We start from the raw sequence: 18,019 nt of genomic DNA on the forward strand, positions 1-18,019 counted from the left end.
CAGATTTGGTGGCAAGTAAACATGCACTTTTCAATTTAATTTCAGAAACAACAGTAGATGGTTTATTATTAGGCTTCATTTGGTGCTCAAATTCTTTTGCCACAATCTGATTTTCACTCTTATTTGTCTCCTGTTTTGCTTAATTAGCTCCATTAATATCATCTTTCAAAATGGAATCAGGAGTCATAGGAAGCAAAGTAATATTTTTATCGTTATGAACAAGTGTATACTGATTGTTTCTACCATGGTGTATAGAATTTTTATCAAATTGCCATGGTCTACCAAGTAATAAGGAACATGCTTGCATAGGTACCACATCACAATCAACATAATCAGCATATGTAGAGATACTAAAATGCACACGAACAGTACGTGTTACCTTAACCTTGCCGCTGTTGTTGAACCATTGGATGTAGTAAGGATGTGGATGTGGTCTTGTGGTGAGAGATAGCTTCTCCACCATCTCCATGCTAGCCAAGTTATTGCAGCTCCCTCCATCTATGATCACGCGAACAGAACGTTCCTTCACAACTCCCTTTGTATGGAACAAATTATGCCTCTGATTTTGCTCAGCTTGTGTAACCTGCACACTCAAAACATGTTGAGCAACTAAACATTCATACCTGTCAGCATCTTCAGGAGCCATGTATTGCGTCTCATGATCAGAATCGTCTCCACCGTGTTCTTCACGTGTAATAAGAGCCAAAGTCTCCTCATCATAGTCACTAGCGGACTCATACCCACCATCCTCAGTAACAATCATCACACGCTTAGATGGGCATTCTCTCGCATAATGACCTCCACCCTTGCAACGTCGACAAATAATATCATGTGTTTGCCCTGTTGATGCCATGGATGAAGAAGAGCTCTTTGCAGGCCTAGAAGGTGTGCTCTTGGCAGATAGTGGTGATTGTGCCTGCTTTATTGTATCACGGTTGGAGGTGGCAGCCGACGGAGGCGCCGGTGTAGCAGAACGTGTGGAAGTAGATGATGCACGTGGTGTCCATGATGAAGGTCGACCTGCAGAAAAGTTAGTCCGCACCAATGCCTGTCGATCCTGCACTTCACGTTCAGCTTTACAAGCAAGATGGAATAAACGAGTGATATTAGTATACTCCTTATACTCTAGAATCGTGTGAATCTCTCTATTTAATCCACCCATAAAACGTGCAAGCATAGCTTCATTCTCCTCAACAATACCACATCTAATCATGCCAGTTTGTAATTCCTGATAATATTCTTCTACAGAATTTTTTCCCTGTCTTAAGCGCTGCAATTTTTGAAGTAATTCACGTTGATAATATGGTGGAACCCAACGAGTACGCATAGCAGTTTTCAAAGCAGCCCAAGTAGCCGGAATAGGATATAATCTACAATGCTCAGACCACCAAACACATGCAAAACTAGTAAAAGCACAAACAGCAGCAGGAACACGTCTCTCCTCGGGATATTGTAAACATGTAAATCGTTGTTCGGTTTCTAACTCCCAAGTAAGATATATATCAGGAACATATCTACCCTCAAATGGTGGAATATTCAATTTTAGTTTAGGGAGATGGTCATGATCTCGTACCTGAGGGTGAGCCCTACCATTGCCATTATTTGCATGTGGACGACCTGGTGGTTGCTGTGCTATTGGTGGCACGTAGTTCTGATTTTGATCAACCTCATCCTCATAATCTCCCACATAATCATCCTCCTCCACATCAGCGGTAGGAGCCACAGAAGTATCAACAGCAGCACCAGCAGTTTGGCCCGACTGAAGAGGGACACGGCTCGCTCGGCGGAGGGCTGTTTCCCGACGTGGAGGTAGTCGGTGTTGTTGTTGTTGTTGCAGAGGTGCGGCAGGAGCAGCCGGTGGTGGTGGTGGAAAACGCGACAGCAATTCAGCAAACTTGTTATCGAGCTTTGTTACAAACGTCTTCTCCATGCCATCTATCTTCTCCATGGCCTCTTCAAATCTGTTTATCACATCTTGCACCTGTCCATTCATCATTTGCTGAAACGTATCATGAAGCTCCTTGTTCGTCAAGTTCTCCCAGTCAGTCTCGTCGGCTTGTGATCCTGGCATGGTTAGCAGCAATAGAAACACACAAGAATATGATCCTACAGACTACTAACAAGTGGTGGTGGTGGCGGGTGTCACAAATCCATCAAGCAAATCTCAAATTCTTACCAGTTCTTACCCAGCAGCAGGCGGTGATCGGCAACCGTTGTAGTCAAAAACTCTCAAAAGCTTGGATAGAGCGATTGCCAGGGAGAGTCAAACGCACGACGTAGATGTATGTGGAGCTGGGAAGGCTTATAGTATGGTAGCAAAAAGGGTCAGCAATAATCAATTCAGAGATGCAAAGTTGAATAAACGCTCAACGACGGTACTGTGCTGGTCCTAGGCTAGACCGTGCTAGAGACGCGAGCCTAGAACACTAACAAAATCATGGCGCTGCACGTAAATAAGGGAAAAGCACACTCTGGAACTCTCTCTTTTTTTCGCTCCCTTTTTTTTGCGCTCCTTTTCTTTTTTTTTGCTCCTCTTTTTTTTTGTGCTCCTCTTTTTTTTTGCGAAATATCACTATAATGGCGAGTGTCTTAAAACTCTTCCCTCGTCAAACTGATAGGATGGGCACGAAAAAAAAATTCACTTTTTTTCGGAAATCAGGGGAGCGACGACGAAAAAGTGCGACAAAAAATCACTATGATGGCACGTGGCTCAAAAGACTCAGAAAAGTCTAAAAATAGGATAGGGAAAAAAAATTTGCCCGTGAAAATTTTGGCCTAAAAACTGCCCGGGGGTCTCCAGACTCTTTTTTTTTCCGAGACCTACGCAGGCAAGGAAACACGAATCGGAATTTAGATTGATCTCAAGAACAAACCTAATATGAGAAGAACTCGGATTGGTGGTGGATATATGGTTGTGGTATATGGCAGCGGTGGTGGTATATGGTAGCGGTGGTGGTATATGGATAGAGATTGGTGGTGGTATATGGATACGGATTGGTGGTGGTATATGGATATGGATTCAGAGCGGTGGCGGATAAGCAAAAGTGGTAGATGGGCGATGATGAAGGTGCGGCGGCGGCGTGACAACTTGTGACCAGAACTAGAAACTCTAAAAGACTAGACTCTAAGACCAGCAACTTGACACGACGATGCAACCGCAAATTCAACAAAGCAAAAACCCTAAAAAGATTATGCAAAGGCTCAGATTGGTTCGGATATGATGAACTAACCCTAATTTTTTTTTCTGGCTTTTTCGTGGACTGTAGGTATGAAGAACAGACTCGATCTAATCTACGAAAAACTGTAAAATCTCACCGAGCAACCTGGAAATCTGATACCACTTGATAGAGGCTAAGGTGTCCCGATGTTTCGATGAGATGGTGGCTATCGTTTTCTGTGGGAGTCGACCTTGACGATCCGACTACGAACGTGCGAGACGTCGCGCCTTAGCAATCGCTAAACCAACTTCCGAGGGTTATTGACCACGCCGGAGCACGATCAACCTGACCACGAGGGTCTGTTTCCTGCGAGCAAACGAAGAACAAGCAAGAAACTGAGATTGCAATCGGGATATTGCGAATATAAGATGAAAGCTTTATTGATCAAGGTGGGGTTCTGTGACGTCTTGGTCTGGTCGTTGGACACAAACGAAGTACGCGAAGTTGCAGCTATGGCGAACTTTTAATCTAAACAAAACCCAAAGTCTAAACGACGCCCTAAGGGCTGTATATATGGAGGAAGAGGGGGGAATTTCGTGGCCCTTGAGGGTGGGGTCCGAAACCAACCCTAACTCTTGTTTCCCCACACATACGGACTCTAAAAATAGCCTATACTTAAGTATTTCGAAATTACATGGGCCTGGCCCATTAATAAGGTGACGCAGCACCTAGAATAGCCTATGGACGAATATTATGAAGTGGCATCTTGTATATTTCGTCCAAGGCTTCATGCACTCCTTATGGCGGCTTCAAAGTCCTGAAATCATCACTTGTAACTCCGTTATTGATCCCCTTGCGCATGCCATCAACTCCATGCGTGTTCTTGCTCCAATGTTCATCCTTCTCCAAGCTAGGCCCTTCATTTGTAAGCAAAACAAATGTATCCAATTTAGGCAGCATCATAATCTCATGAACATTAGAATCATTACCAAGAAAGGGAAGTACCTGGTAATTTAATTGGCGTGCGCGAGCTCTAGTAATTGGTCCAGTATATGTAACAGTAGGGGCTATGGGTGTAACAATGTTATTGATGTCCTCATCACAGCTTCATGATGTTACCCGAATCAACAGTGGGGAAGCCCCACCAGGTGCCCAAAGACGCGCGCCCTCATGAGATCAAAGCTACCCTGGATGCATCGAGATAAGTCCCCCCCTTTACACCCATATAAACGCACCATAAAAGCAACATAAGCACCACGGTTCATTGCACGCCCTCGCACGGCCCCGAATTCATTTCTGACAATGCAGGGGAAAGGGAAAGAGAGGACAAGAAAAAGCGGCTCCTACGACGCGGCAACTCACAAGGGTCGGCCCCCGGACTCAGCCCGAGCCCTACTCGCGCTTCACCGGGGAGCGATGGCGGGATGACCCGCCACCATCCTCGAAGCGGGCCCGACTGCGTGGTGGCTGGTTGTAGTCACCGCTGCTGGAGCTTTCGCCGGAGGAGGAGCTGCCGTAGCTGGGCGAACTGCGGTCGTCACCGAGGGGAAGGTCACCCTTGTGCTCATCACGGCCATCTCCAAGGCCAAGCACCTCGCCACCGTCATCGTCGTCTTTAGGGCAGCATCCAGCGCGACGACCATCTTCCCCGAACACCCTCACGAAGAGGCTCACTGCGCCATCGTACTTGAAGTGGAGGGTGCACCGCCTGCCCAGGCCACGCGCCTGGGTGAACGTCTGCCAGCCGCGGGCCAGGGCTATGTTGCCCGCAGCAGAGACCTCCACCACGACCCATGAAGCCTTGCTGCAGCAGCCATCCACCTCCAGCCAGAGGCCGCCGGGACCTGGGGCCGGCAGTTTGCCAGCGAAGGAGTGCGGAAGTTGAAGCCAAGTGCCGGCCGAAATCGCCGACCACACGACAAACTCTAGTAGCACTTCCGCCGAGTGAAAGCATGACCAGGGAGGTCGGGCGACCATAGCGCGCCTCCCCTCATCGTCGGGGCTGCCCCGACCTAGGCGGCTCCCGCCACGCAAAGGAGCACCGACGCGGCTGCCAAGGACAACGCCGGACCCTGAAGAAGTCTGCCCACACCCATGAGGGACCACAGCGGGGGTCGCGGCATGCTTGTGCGGGCGGCCACGCCCCCTCTTAGGCGGTGGCGAGCTGGGCCCCTCCTGGCGGGCTTTCCGTTCTCGGCGGCCAAGAACCTCTTCACCGGCGCCATGGGTGTCGCGGCAAGGAAGAAGAAGGAGAAGCAGGAGGAGTGGAGGAAGAGATGGGTGATGGGGGCTCCGCCCCCTTTCAGTTTATAGCCAGGAGGAGGCTAACCGTCGACCTCCACGATCTAAGGTAATAATGACCTTTTTCTGCATGCAACAGGGACTCGTCAAGTCGGGCAGTTGCCGAGGTAGCGTGGGGAAGCGGAGACGCCCACGACCCGTCAATCGCCACGCGTCAATCAAGGCCGTAGGCTATTGGGGCCCGCGGCGCTCCGCACTTGTCCCTTGGCTTCGCCGCAAAGACAAGAACGAGCGTGCCTTGGGCCCGGGGGCTACTGTCGGCATCCTGGGAACGGGGGTACCTAGACTTGCCTGCCTGCGGCCCAGGGCGTGGCTCCACTAGTGGCCTGGTATGGCCCATCTTCATCAACCAACACTCAAGATCCTCGCGAGGGGCCAAGCCTCATGAGGCGGACGACACAAGACCTCCTCAGGGGCAGCCTCACTAGGCTAGCTCACGAGGAGTGGAGGGATCAAGGCAAGGGGCACCTCATGAGGTTTCCGTGACGTGAGCCATGACGACCACGGCCAGGCGGGCGCCAGCGGGCGCAGAGTGCCAGTTTCCTCTTCGGTGCTAAAGAGGAAGGCGCAGGCGAGGAGTCCCAAGGCATCAGACAAAGGTTTCCATATCGGTGCAACGAGACCAGGACCAGCAAGACGGCAAGACGGAGGTCACCATGGAGCCCACGACGGCGTCACCACCAGAGCCTTTGGCAGGCGAATACCACCTTTTTTCAGGATAACTTGTACTCGTTGTCCCCCTTAAAATTGGCCGTTGTGGGATCTCTTCCCGCCTAATATGTGGGGACAGGACCCGGGCCTCTATAAATAGGGCTAGTCACCACCATAGTTAGGCAGAGGCTCAGATCGAGACAAGAGGGGTTCATCTGGAGACGGATCGTTCAGATCATCCCCAACCGCACAAGCTCATCGAGCTCAAGAACACCTCTCCTCAGAAGGTGGTTCTTCCCTTGTACTTGTTCGTCCCCAGCCTAGAAGGCAATCCACCACACCACACTGGAGTAGGGTATTACACCGCAACGGTGGCCCGAACTAGTATAACTCTTGTGTCCTTTGGTCCTTGGGTTCGGCGAGCTAGGCTTTGAGATCATTGCTAGAGAGTGAGCTAGGGGGAGAGATCTTCGTGCGCACCCCAGTGCTCGAACCTCAAGGGTTTGCCGGAACCGGTGATCCGACACATTATACATGCATAACAGGTGCTGGCGTTGCCGAAGTGGTTGGACTCTTCGGTTGATCACCGTGCCCATGACGTCACTTGAGCCGCCAGACCGACTACATTGGCATCATCCTCCCGAGCGGCACTCTGTGGTCTCACTAGAAGAAATATGTCAACTTGTGACCTTCTCTTAGTGAACGTGGAAAATTGGTTGTAAATCTATGACCATTTAGATCCAATTGGTCATAAGCTATTTGGGAGGGTCCAAACCATAAACCATTATGACCATTTTGGTCAGAATGGTCATAATTTTCTTACATGAAATGGTCGTAGAGCGTACAACACTGGTCTGCTCCCTTATTTCTAGCTGAATACGACCAATATAAATGGTCATGACATTGCAAATGTGAATGAATTGATATTACTAGGCGCCACCTCATCAATTTTCCCTATGTATCATGTCCATGTTTCAATTTTCATCTTACGTGTCTGGATAGCACTTGGTTTGATCTAATAAGGCATGCGCGGCACAAGGCAATAACCACATCCACATATGTTGCATGTTTAAGTGAAATCAAAACATTAGCTAGTCATCGTACATACATGATTACCAACTTTGCAAATTCATTTGAATTAACCTAAACATGCTTCAAAATTCTAGCAAGCAATCAACCAAGCAATCATGATATCAAGTATTCAAGATGCTTGCCTTGGGTATGTAGAAAGGTTGATTCACTCCATATTTTGTAAAAATCATCTTCCCTCCATTTTTCCTATTTTCAAATAATGCAATTACCACATAAATCCAAAATAGCACAAAAAAGTTGTTTGGAATTTTTTTAAATAAATAATAAAATAAACTAGATAAAAAATGAAGAATGCCGGGAAAAGAATCAATTCATTTGGAGTTGTGGTTTAAAAATTAGAGGCAGTCAAAGTTTAGTCAAAATCCATTTTTTATTAAAACTTTAAAAAGAAAACGCTTCGGCCAGAAATACGTTTTTCGAGTAAGAACACATACGGACTAAATGGTGCCTTCACTTTAGATGAAGCGGTACAGCACTGGGTCACTGACAGTGGGTCCCATGGGCCCACTGGTCAGCTTTGACTAGTCAACGACGCCCTCTTCTCCAGCGGCAGAATAGAGGAGTCTCACGAGCGTTGATTGCCGGCGAGTGGCTGCACCTCTCGATGAGCTGGGCATATGTGGAGGATCAGGGGTTCAAGGCGACCCTGTGGGTACTCACCATGGTCCCTGGAGTGGACGGAATCATCGGCGACGAGCACTCCCGAGGAGCTCCGTCGGAGGTGGAAGAGGGCTTTTCCCCCTGATTGATTCCGAGCGAAATTGGAGGGTGGAACAGATTCGCAGGGTCAAGAGGTGGTTGTTGGTGAAGATGGAGGACAAGGGAAAATCTCAGGTGGCATCGGAATCCGTCGGAAGCCAGGGACGGTTGCCTCGGCCGGAGGTGAGGAAGACGACCATTCTGGGTCATTCTGTTGCTCGGGTGATGGGGACATCACTAACAAAGTTACACCCATAGCCCCTACTGATACATGTACAGGACCAATTACTAGAGCTCGCGCACGCCAATTAAATTACAATGTACTTTCGTTTCTTGGTAATGATTCTAATGTTCGTGAGAATATATGATGCTGCCTAAATTGGATATGTTTGTCTTGCTTACAAATGAAGGGCCTAGCTAGGACAAGAAGGATGATCATTGGAGCAACATCAAGCATGGTGATGATGGCATGCGCAAGGGGAACCAAAATGGAGTTACAAGTGATGATTTCAGGACTTTGAAGCCACCATAATGAGTGCGTGAAGCCTTGGACGAGATATACAAGATGACACTGCATAAATTTCGTCCAGAGGCTATTATAGGTACTGTGTCACCTTATTATTGGGCCAGGCCCATGTAATTTCAAAATACTTGAGTATAGGCTGTTTTTAGAGTATGTGTGGGGAAACAAGAGTTAGGGTTGGTTTTGGACCCCTCCTTCAAGGGCCACGAGATTCCCCCCTCTTCCTCCATTGATACAACCCTTAGGGCGTCGTTTAGACTTTGGGTTTTGTTTAGATTAAAGTTCGCCATAGCTACAACTTCGCGTACTTCGTTTGTGTTCAACGACGAGACAAAGGTGTCACAGAACCCCACCTTGATCGATAAAGCTTTCCTTTTATATTCGCAATATCCATATTGCAATCTTAGTTTCTTGCTTGTTCTTCGTTTTCCTGCAGGAAACAGACCTTCGTGGTTAGGTTGATCGTGCTTCAGCGTGGTCAATAACCTCTCAGAGTTGGTTTAGCGATTGCTAAGGCGTGACGTCCTTGCACGTTCGTAGTCGGATCGTCAAAGTCGACTTCCTCCAAAATGATAGCCACCATCTCATCGAAAGACAGGACACCTTTGCCTCTATCAAGTGGTATCAGATTTCCAGGTAGCTCGGTGAGATTTTACAGTTTTTTCATAGTTTAGATCAAGTCTGTTCTTCATACCTATATTCCATGAAATAGCCAAAAAATTTAGGGTTAGTTCATCCTATCTGAGCCAATCTGAGCCTTTGCATAATCTTTTCTATATTTTCTTTGTTGAATTTGCGGTTGCATCGTCGTGTCAAGTTGCTGGTTTTAGCGTCTAGTCCTTTAGTGTTTCGAGTTCTGTTCATAGGTTTTCACGTTGCCGCTGCCATATATCACCACCGCATCATCATCATCATCGCTGCTGCCGTATACCACCACGGCACCAACTTCATCACCGCTGGCATATCCTTACTATATCCAATGGTTCAATAACAGCGGCAAGGTTAAGGTAACACGTACTATTCGTGTGCATTTTAGTATCTCTACATATGCTGATTATGTTGATTGCGATGTGGTACCCATGCAAGCATGTTCCTTATTACTTGGTAGATCATGGAAATTTTATAAAAAATTTGTACACCATGGTAGAAACAATCAATATACTCTTGTTCATAAGGACAAAAATATTACTTTGCTTCCTATGACTCCTGATTCCATTTTGAAAGATGATACTGATAGAGCTAATAAACAAAAACAAGAGCACAACAAGAGTGAAGATCAGATTGTGGCAAAAGAATTTGAGCAACAAATGAAGCCTAATAATAAACCATCTAGTGTTGCTTCTGAAATTAAATTGAAAAGTGCATGTTTACTTGCCACCAAATCAGATATTGATGATTTAGATTTCAGAAAATCTGTTTGCTATGCTTCAGTGTGCAAAGATGCATTATTTTCATTTGAGGACGTGCCTTCCTCTTTGCCTCCTGCTGTTACTAACATTTTGCAGGAGTTCACTGACGTCTTTCCACAAGACGTGCCACTGGGATTACCACCTATTCAAGGGATTGAGCATCAGGTTGACTTAATTCCCGGTGCTTCGCTACCCAACCTTGCGCCATACCATACCAATCCAGAGGAGACGAAGGAGATTATGCGTCAAGTCCAGGAGCTACTCGACAAAGGTTATATTCACGAATCCCTTAGTCCTTGTGTCATTCCTATTATTCTAGTGCCGAAAAAGGATGGTACATCGTGTACGTGTGTTGATTGTAGAGGCTTTAATAATATTACTATTCATTATCGTCATCCCATTCCTAGGCTAGATGATATGCTTGATGAATTGAGTGGCTCTACAATATTTTCCAAAGTTGATTTGCGTAGTGATACCATAAAATTCATATGAAATTGGGAGATGAATGGAAAACTACATTTAAAACATAGTTTGGTTTATATGAGTGTTTAGTCATGCCTTTTGGGTTAACTAATGCACCTAGTACTTTCATGAGATTAATGAACGAAGTTTTACATGCTTCCATTGGACGATCTGTGGTAGTCTATTTTGATGATATACTGATTTATAGTAAATCTTGGAGGAACATTTGGAACATTTACGTGTTGTTTTTATTGCTCTACGTGATGCACGTTTGTTTGGTAACCTTGGAAAGTGCACCTTTTGCACCGACCGAGTATCTTTTCTTGGCTATGTTGTTACTCCACAGGGAATTGAAGTTGATAAACCCAAGATTGAAGCTATTGAGAGTTGGCCGCAACCCAAAACGGTCACATAGGTGAGGAGTTTCCTTGGCCTCGCTGGTTTCTATAGGCGTTTTGTGAGAGATTTCAGCACCATTGCTGCACCTTTCAACGAGCTTACAAAGAAGGATTTGCCTTTTGTTTGGGGTACCGCACAGGAAGAAGCCTTCACGGTATTGAAAGATAAGTTGACACATGACCTTTGAAACATGGCAACATTATTTATGGCCCAAGGAATTTGTTATAAATTCTGATCATGAATCTTTGAAACACATTAAAAGTCAAGCAAAACTAAACTGTAGACATGCTAAATGGGTTGAATTCATTGAGACTTTCCCATATGTCATTAAATACAAGAAGGATAAAGAAAAATGTTATTGCTGATGCATTTTCTCGTTGTTATACTATGCTTTCACAACTTGACTTTAAAATACTTGGTTTGGAGACCATCAAAGATCAATATGTACATGATGCTAAATTTAAAGATGTATTGCAGAATTGTAAGGAAGGGAGAACTTGGAACAAGTTCGTTGTCAACGATGGATTTGTGTTTTGTGCTAACAGGCTATTCATTCCAGCTAGCTCCGTTCGTCTTTTGTTGTTGCATGAGGCGCATGGAGTAGGATTAATGGGACACTTTGGCATGAAGAAGATGTAGGATATACTTGCTACACATTTCTTTTGGCCAAAGATGAGACAAGATGTTGAGCGTTTTGTTGCTCACTCCACTACATGTCAAAAAGCTAAGTCACGACTCAATCCTCATGGTTTATATATGCCTTTGCCTGTACCTAGTGTTCCTTGGGAGGATATATCTATGGACTTTGTTTTAGGTTTACCTCAAACAAAGAAGGGGAGGGATAGCATATTTGTTGTCGTGGATACGTTCTCGAAAATGGCAAACTTTATACCATGCCATAAAAGAGATGATGCTTTTAATGTTGCTGATTTGTTCTTTCATGAAATTATTCGCTTGCATGGTGTGCCAAATACTATTGTTTCAGATCGTGATACTAAATTTCTTAGCCACTTTTGGAGATGTTTATGGGCTAAGTTGGGGGCTAAACTGCTCTTTAGTACTACATGTCATCCCCAAACTGATGGACAAACTAAAGTAGTCAATAGAACATTGTCTACCATGCTTAGGGCTATTTTGAAGAATAACAAGAAAATGTGGGAAGAATGCTTGCCTCATATTGGATTTGCTTATAATCGGTCGTTGCATTCTACTACTAAGATGTGCCGTTTTGAAATTGTGTATGGTTTCTTACCTCGTGCACCTATTGATTTGTTGCCTCTTCGATCTTCGGAGAAGGTTAATTTGATGCTAAATAACATGCTGAATTAATCTTAAAAATGCATGAGTTAACTAAGGAAAATATTGAGCGCATGAATGCTAAATATAAACTTGTTGGAGATAAGGGTAGAAAACGTGTTGTCTTTGCACTTGGAGATCTTGTTTGGTTACATTTGCATAAGGATAGGTTTCCTAATTTGTGCAAGTCAAAGCTAATGCCATGTGCCGATGGTCCTTTTAAGGTGTTAGAAAAAATAAATGATAATGCATATAAACTTGAGTTGCCTGCAGATTTTGGGGTTAGTCCCACTTTTAACATTGCAGATTTGAAGCCTTACTTGGGTGAGGAAGATGAGCTTTCATCGAGGACGACTTCAATTCAAGAAGGGGATGATGATGAGGACATCACTAATAAAGTTACACCCACAACCCCTACTAATACATATACATGACCAATTACTAGAGCTCGTGCATGCCAATTAAATTACCATGTACTTTCGTTTCTTGGTAATGATTCTAATGTTCATGAGAATATGATGCTGCCTAAATTGGATACATTTGTCTTGCTTACAAATGAAGGGCCTAGCTTGGACAAGAAGGATGATCATTGGAGCAAGATCAAGCATGGAGATGATGGCATGCGTAAGGGGAACCAGAAGGGAGTTACAAGTGATGATTTCAGGACTTCGAAGCCACCATAATGAGTGCGTGAAGCCTTGGACGAAATATACAAGATGACACTTCATAAATTTCATCCAGAGGCTATTATAGGTGCTGCGTCACCTTATTATTCGGCCAGGCCCATGTAATTTCCAAATACTTGAGTATAGGCTGTTTTTAGAGTCCATATGTGCAGGGAAACAAGAGTTAGGGTTGGTTTCGGACCCCTCCTCCAAGGGCCACGAAATTCCCCCCTCTTCCTCCATAGATACAACCCTTAGGGTGTCGTTTAGACTTTGGGTTTTGTTTAGATTAAAGTTCGCCATAGCTGCAACTTCGAGTACTTAGTTTGTGTTCAACGACCAGACAAAGGCGTCACAGAACCCCACCTTGATCAATAAAGCTTCCCTCTTATATTCACAATATCTAGATTGCAATCTTAGTTTCTTGCTTGTTCCTCGTTTGCCTGTAGGAAACAGACCTTCGTGGTCAGGTTGATCGTGCTCCGGTGTGGTCAATAACCTCTCAGAGTTGGTTTAGCGATTGCTAAGGCGCGACGTCCTCGCACGTTCGTAGTCGGATCGTCAAAGTCGACTTCCTCAAGAACGATAGCCACCATCTCATCAAAAGACGGGACACCTTTTCCTCTATCATCGGGGAAGCTCACAGAGGGAGAGGGAGGTGTGGAGCTTCGGCATTGGCAACACACACAAGCGGCAGTGTCTCGGCCGTGTAATACGCGCGCTTTGTGCACACAATGCATGCTTTGGATATGCACTCGGGGTGTTTGACGAAATGCTAAAGGGTCTACAGAGGGTTTTTGCAAGTGAAGCTTACCGGATTGGGATCCTTTGGAATAAAAAGCATAACGGACATGCTTGATTGGCAAGAGGATCAAGTTCCATATGATGGTTTAGGAAGTTGCCAAATTCTATCATGCTTACAAACAGTTCGACAGAATCCTTGGGCCATCTACAGAATTTTGTTGAAAGTAAAACATGGTAGGATGGTGTCTCTTTGGATGGTAAGAATGATGGCAAGGTTGGATGGACAAATTGGATAACTTGCAACCGCAAGTTTTGGTGGAATTCAGTCCTAAACCCAAACTTGGAGGAACCATTTAGTGGCTTCAAAGATGCAAATTAAGTTGAGCTTCAGAACTTAAAGGTTTAGTTGGAAGGACTATGAGGTGTAAATGTTTAGAATTTATTGAGATAGAAAAAATAGGGTTGTAGTTATACACTAGATCTGGAATAGAATTGAAAAGAGAATGTTGTGGCCAAACTTTTCAAATGACCAGGATGGATTTTTGCAGAAAAGTGATCTATAGACATCAGAGGGTCTCATAGTATTTTGCGGCATTTTTATAAATTTATTTGAAATAGTTTTATTTCAATGGGAGCATTTCAAAGTCTGAAAATGGTATTAAAAGAATTAGTTTGGGCAACTTTTATTATAAAAATATTTCCTACTGAATTTTAAAAGTTAAATGAAAGGATTAAGAAAAACTTAGTAGGTTCTTCACAAAAAAACTCATTTTGGGCACTCGAAAAAATGGAAAATGAAATTTTCGTGCAAAGGAAATGAAAAATTCCTTAGGCAACATTGTTTGCCATTTCCAGGATGCCCCCTTGTGCAAAATATGATATCATTTAAACAAACTATGCCATGAATGTTGCCATAATAATGGCCATTTGCCTTGAAAGCCATGGATCTTCATATACGGAAGCTCGTTTTTGAGAACATTTTTTCAAGAAATTTTCCGTAGTCCAGGTTTTTTATTTTTCTTGGAAACTAGGTCACATATGATGACACAATGCGAATGATTTCCAATTTTTTTCATGCCCATTTCAAAATGCGGTCAAAACGGCGAGCATGACCGTTCCTAGCTAGTGGTTGAATCTTGGAAACAATTTGGTATTTCTCTGATTAAATAGGTACTTTTGTACCTAAAATGGTTTTTGGAAAAAATAAAGAGCAAACTATGAGGCAGTTGCAGTTCAAACTTGACCCACTTCCAACTAAATCGATGGAAATTTGTCATTTTCACTAGAGGTGGATCAAAGCTTTTAACACCCAACCATTTGGTCAATTGTACATTAAATATGGCCTAATATTTTAGAAAATTGATGTGGTCCGATTTTACAACAAATATATGGTAGGTCCTTCACAAAAAAACTCATTTTAGGCACTCGAAAAATGGAAAATGAATTTTTCATCCAACAAAAATGAAAACTTCCTTAGGCAACATTGTTTGCTATCCCAAGATGCACCCTTGTGCACAATATGAGATCATTTGAACAAACTATGCCATGAATGTGGCCATGAGATTGATCATTTGGCTTGAAAGCCATGATTCTTCACACATGATAGCTCATTTCTGAGAACACTTTTAAAAATAATTTTCGTATTAAAAGTTTATTATTTTCCTGGTAACTTGGCCACATATAATGACACCATGCAAAGGTTTTCCATTTTTTTGATTTTTTAATTTTCCATGTCCATTTCAAAATGCGGTTAAAACGGCGGGTATGGATGTTCCTAGCTACTTGCTGAATCTTGGAAAACTTTTGGTGTTTCTCTGATTAAATAGATACTTATGTACCAAGAACTTATTTTTGGAAAAAATAAAGAGCAAACTATGAGTCAGCTGCAGTTCAAATTTGACCCACTTCCAACTGAATCGGCGGAAATTTGTCTTGTTCATGAGAGGTGGATCAAAGCTTTTGACACCCAACCATTTGGTCCATTATACATTAAATATGGCCTAATATTTTAGAAAATTGATCTAGTCCAATTTTGCAACATATATATGGTAGGTCCTTCACAAAAAAACTCATTTTGGGCACTCAAAAATGGAAAATGAATTTTTTGTCCAAAGAAAATGAAAACTTCCTTAGGCAACATTGTTTGGCATTCCAAGATGCACCCTTGTGCACAATACGAGATCATTTGAATGAACTATGCCATGAATGTGGCCATAAGATTGATTATTTGGCTTGAAAGCCATGAACCTTCACACATGATAGCTCATTTCTGAGAACACTTTTTAAAAATAATTCTCGTATTACAAGTTTATTATTTTTCCTGGTAAATTGGTCACATATAATGACACAATACGAAGGTTTTCCAATTTTTTGAATTTTTCATGCCCATTTCAAAATGCGATCGAAACGGCAGGCATGACCGTTCCTAGCTAGTGGTTGAATCTTCGAAAACTTTTGGTGTTTCGCTGATTTAATAGATACTTTTGTACCTAAAAATGATTTTTTGGAAAAAATAAAGAGCCAACTAGGAGGCAGATGTAGTTCAAACTTGACCCACTTCGTGCTAAATAGCCGGGAATTTGTCTGTTTCACGAGAGGTGGATCAAAAGCTTTTGGCACCCAACCATTTGGTCAATTGTACATTCAATATGACCTAATATTTCGGAAAATTGATGTGTTCCAATTTTGCAAGAAATATATGGTAGGTCCTTCACAAGAAACTCATTTTGGGCACTCAACAAATGGAAAATGTTTTTTTGTGCAAAGAATTGAATAGAAGTTGGTGATCATCCATAAAATATGTTATAACTTGAGTGAAAATGTTACTGGTACCATTTTGCAAAATATTACTGGCAGCTGCTTCACAAAACTCCTTGTTTTAGCACTTAAAAACTATTTTAAATTACACATGTCTCAGACCAATCAGATCACAGAACCACCCTTCCCACGGAGCAGGCTACTATAGCCAATCTAAGCCGTCCACACTAGAAGGATCCAGCGTCTCTCACCGGCCTCTCCTCTCTACACTCTGAGTCGTCCAACTAGCCCCTTCTACCCTGCGATCCCTCTCCCTCCCATCCCGTGACTCCCCTCTCTCCCCTCTCACCGCCACCTAAGCCTCTCGATTCCGGCAAGTTGAGGCCGCTCTCACTTGCCCGCGGCACACCCCCAGGCTTTCCTCGCGCCACTCTTTCCTCCGCTCCAGTATGATACCAGCCGCATCACCACCACGTGGCATCACACATCACCACCAGCACCCTCCCCCACCCCAGACTCTGACCCCATCGTCCGTCCATTGCGACTGCCTTCGACTCCCCTACTGCCGCACCCTTCAACGACGACCCCTTCCTCAGCTTCACCGACTCCTCCTCCCCCGCCGCGGCCGGTGTTCACGTCCTCCGAGGCATCGCCTAACGCGACCAATCAAAAGCCCCTCACCAGTCATCTCTCCCACTACAAAAAATACACTTCCGTGATGATACGTGTTTGTCACAGTAGGTCGCATTTTCTGTCAGGCATGTACATCCATGACGATTTTATGACAGAATCAAGATAGTCATACCTGTGCTGTCGTAGAAGTGTTCCATGACATTACCAAAATTATCATCATGGAAGTGTCCACTTCCATGACGATAAATCCCACGTCACAGAAGTGCTTTCATCAAGGGTGACCGACACATGGCATCCACCGTAACGGAACACTGTTAAGCTATCGGGTCGGGTTTTGGATCTGATAACCCGTTAATAGCCCCGACCAATGGAGATTTTCCACGTGTAAAATCATCATTGGCTGGAGGAAACACGTGTCAGCTCATCATTGGGACAGATGTCATCCATTCATTGGACAGAAGGCGCCTATGATACGTCGACACGTGGCACGGCCCAACAGAGGCCCATTCCTGTGAAAAGGCCGGCCCGTTTGACTTGGTCAAAAGGTGGTGGCCCGGCCCACGTAAAGCCTGTTAACAGCCTGTTCGCATATAGCCCATTTACAGCCCGCTAACCCAAGGCCCGTTACGCACTATCTGAATTAGGCCCAGTAGCGTCATCTGGGCCACCCAATATGATTCCAACCCGTTTTCACTTCTGGCCCATGTATGGCCCATGACGTCTTTCGGTCCATATGGGGCCCTATGTAACTCTTGGCCTATTAACGGCCCGTGGTGAAACTAGCCCGTAATGAACAATGTATCACTTTACACCCATTAATGGCCCGTGGTGAAACTGGCCCGTAATGAACAGTGTATCACTTTATACCCATTAACGGCATGTTATTCCGTTGGGCCATTTCCAGCCCATGTTATCTTTTGGCCTTCTCAGAGCCCATTTATTCTTGGGCTCATTTCCAGCATTCATTTACTTACGGCCCGTTACTGTCATTTTCTGCTTGTGGGCCAAATTCAGCCCGTGGTTACAGTCGGCCTGTTTGTGGTCCGTTAATACATTGGGCCATTTTCATAGCGTCATCAAATACGGCCTATTAACGATGGCCCGTTATGGTCGGCCCATGAACGGACGATTCCAACTCTAGCCCGTTTACGACCATAATGCGGTCTGTTTGGCCCATGTTTGGCCAATCGATCATACGGCCCGTATAAGGCCCATTGATGATACGACCCG

Source organism: Triticum urartu, chromosome 2 (genome assembly GCF_003073215.2).
Source record: "Triticum urartu cultivar G1812 chromosome 2, Tu2.1, whole genome shotgun sequence".
In the NCBI taxonomy this organism is placed as follows: Eukaryota; Viridiplantae; Streptophyta; class Magnoliopsida; order Poales; family Poaceae; genus Triticum; species Triticum urartu.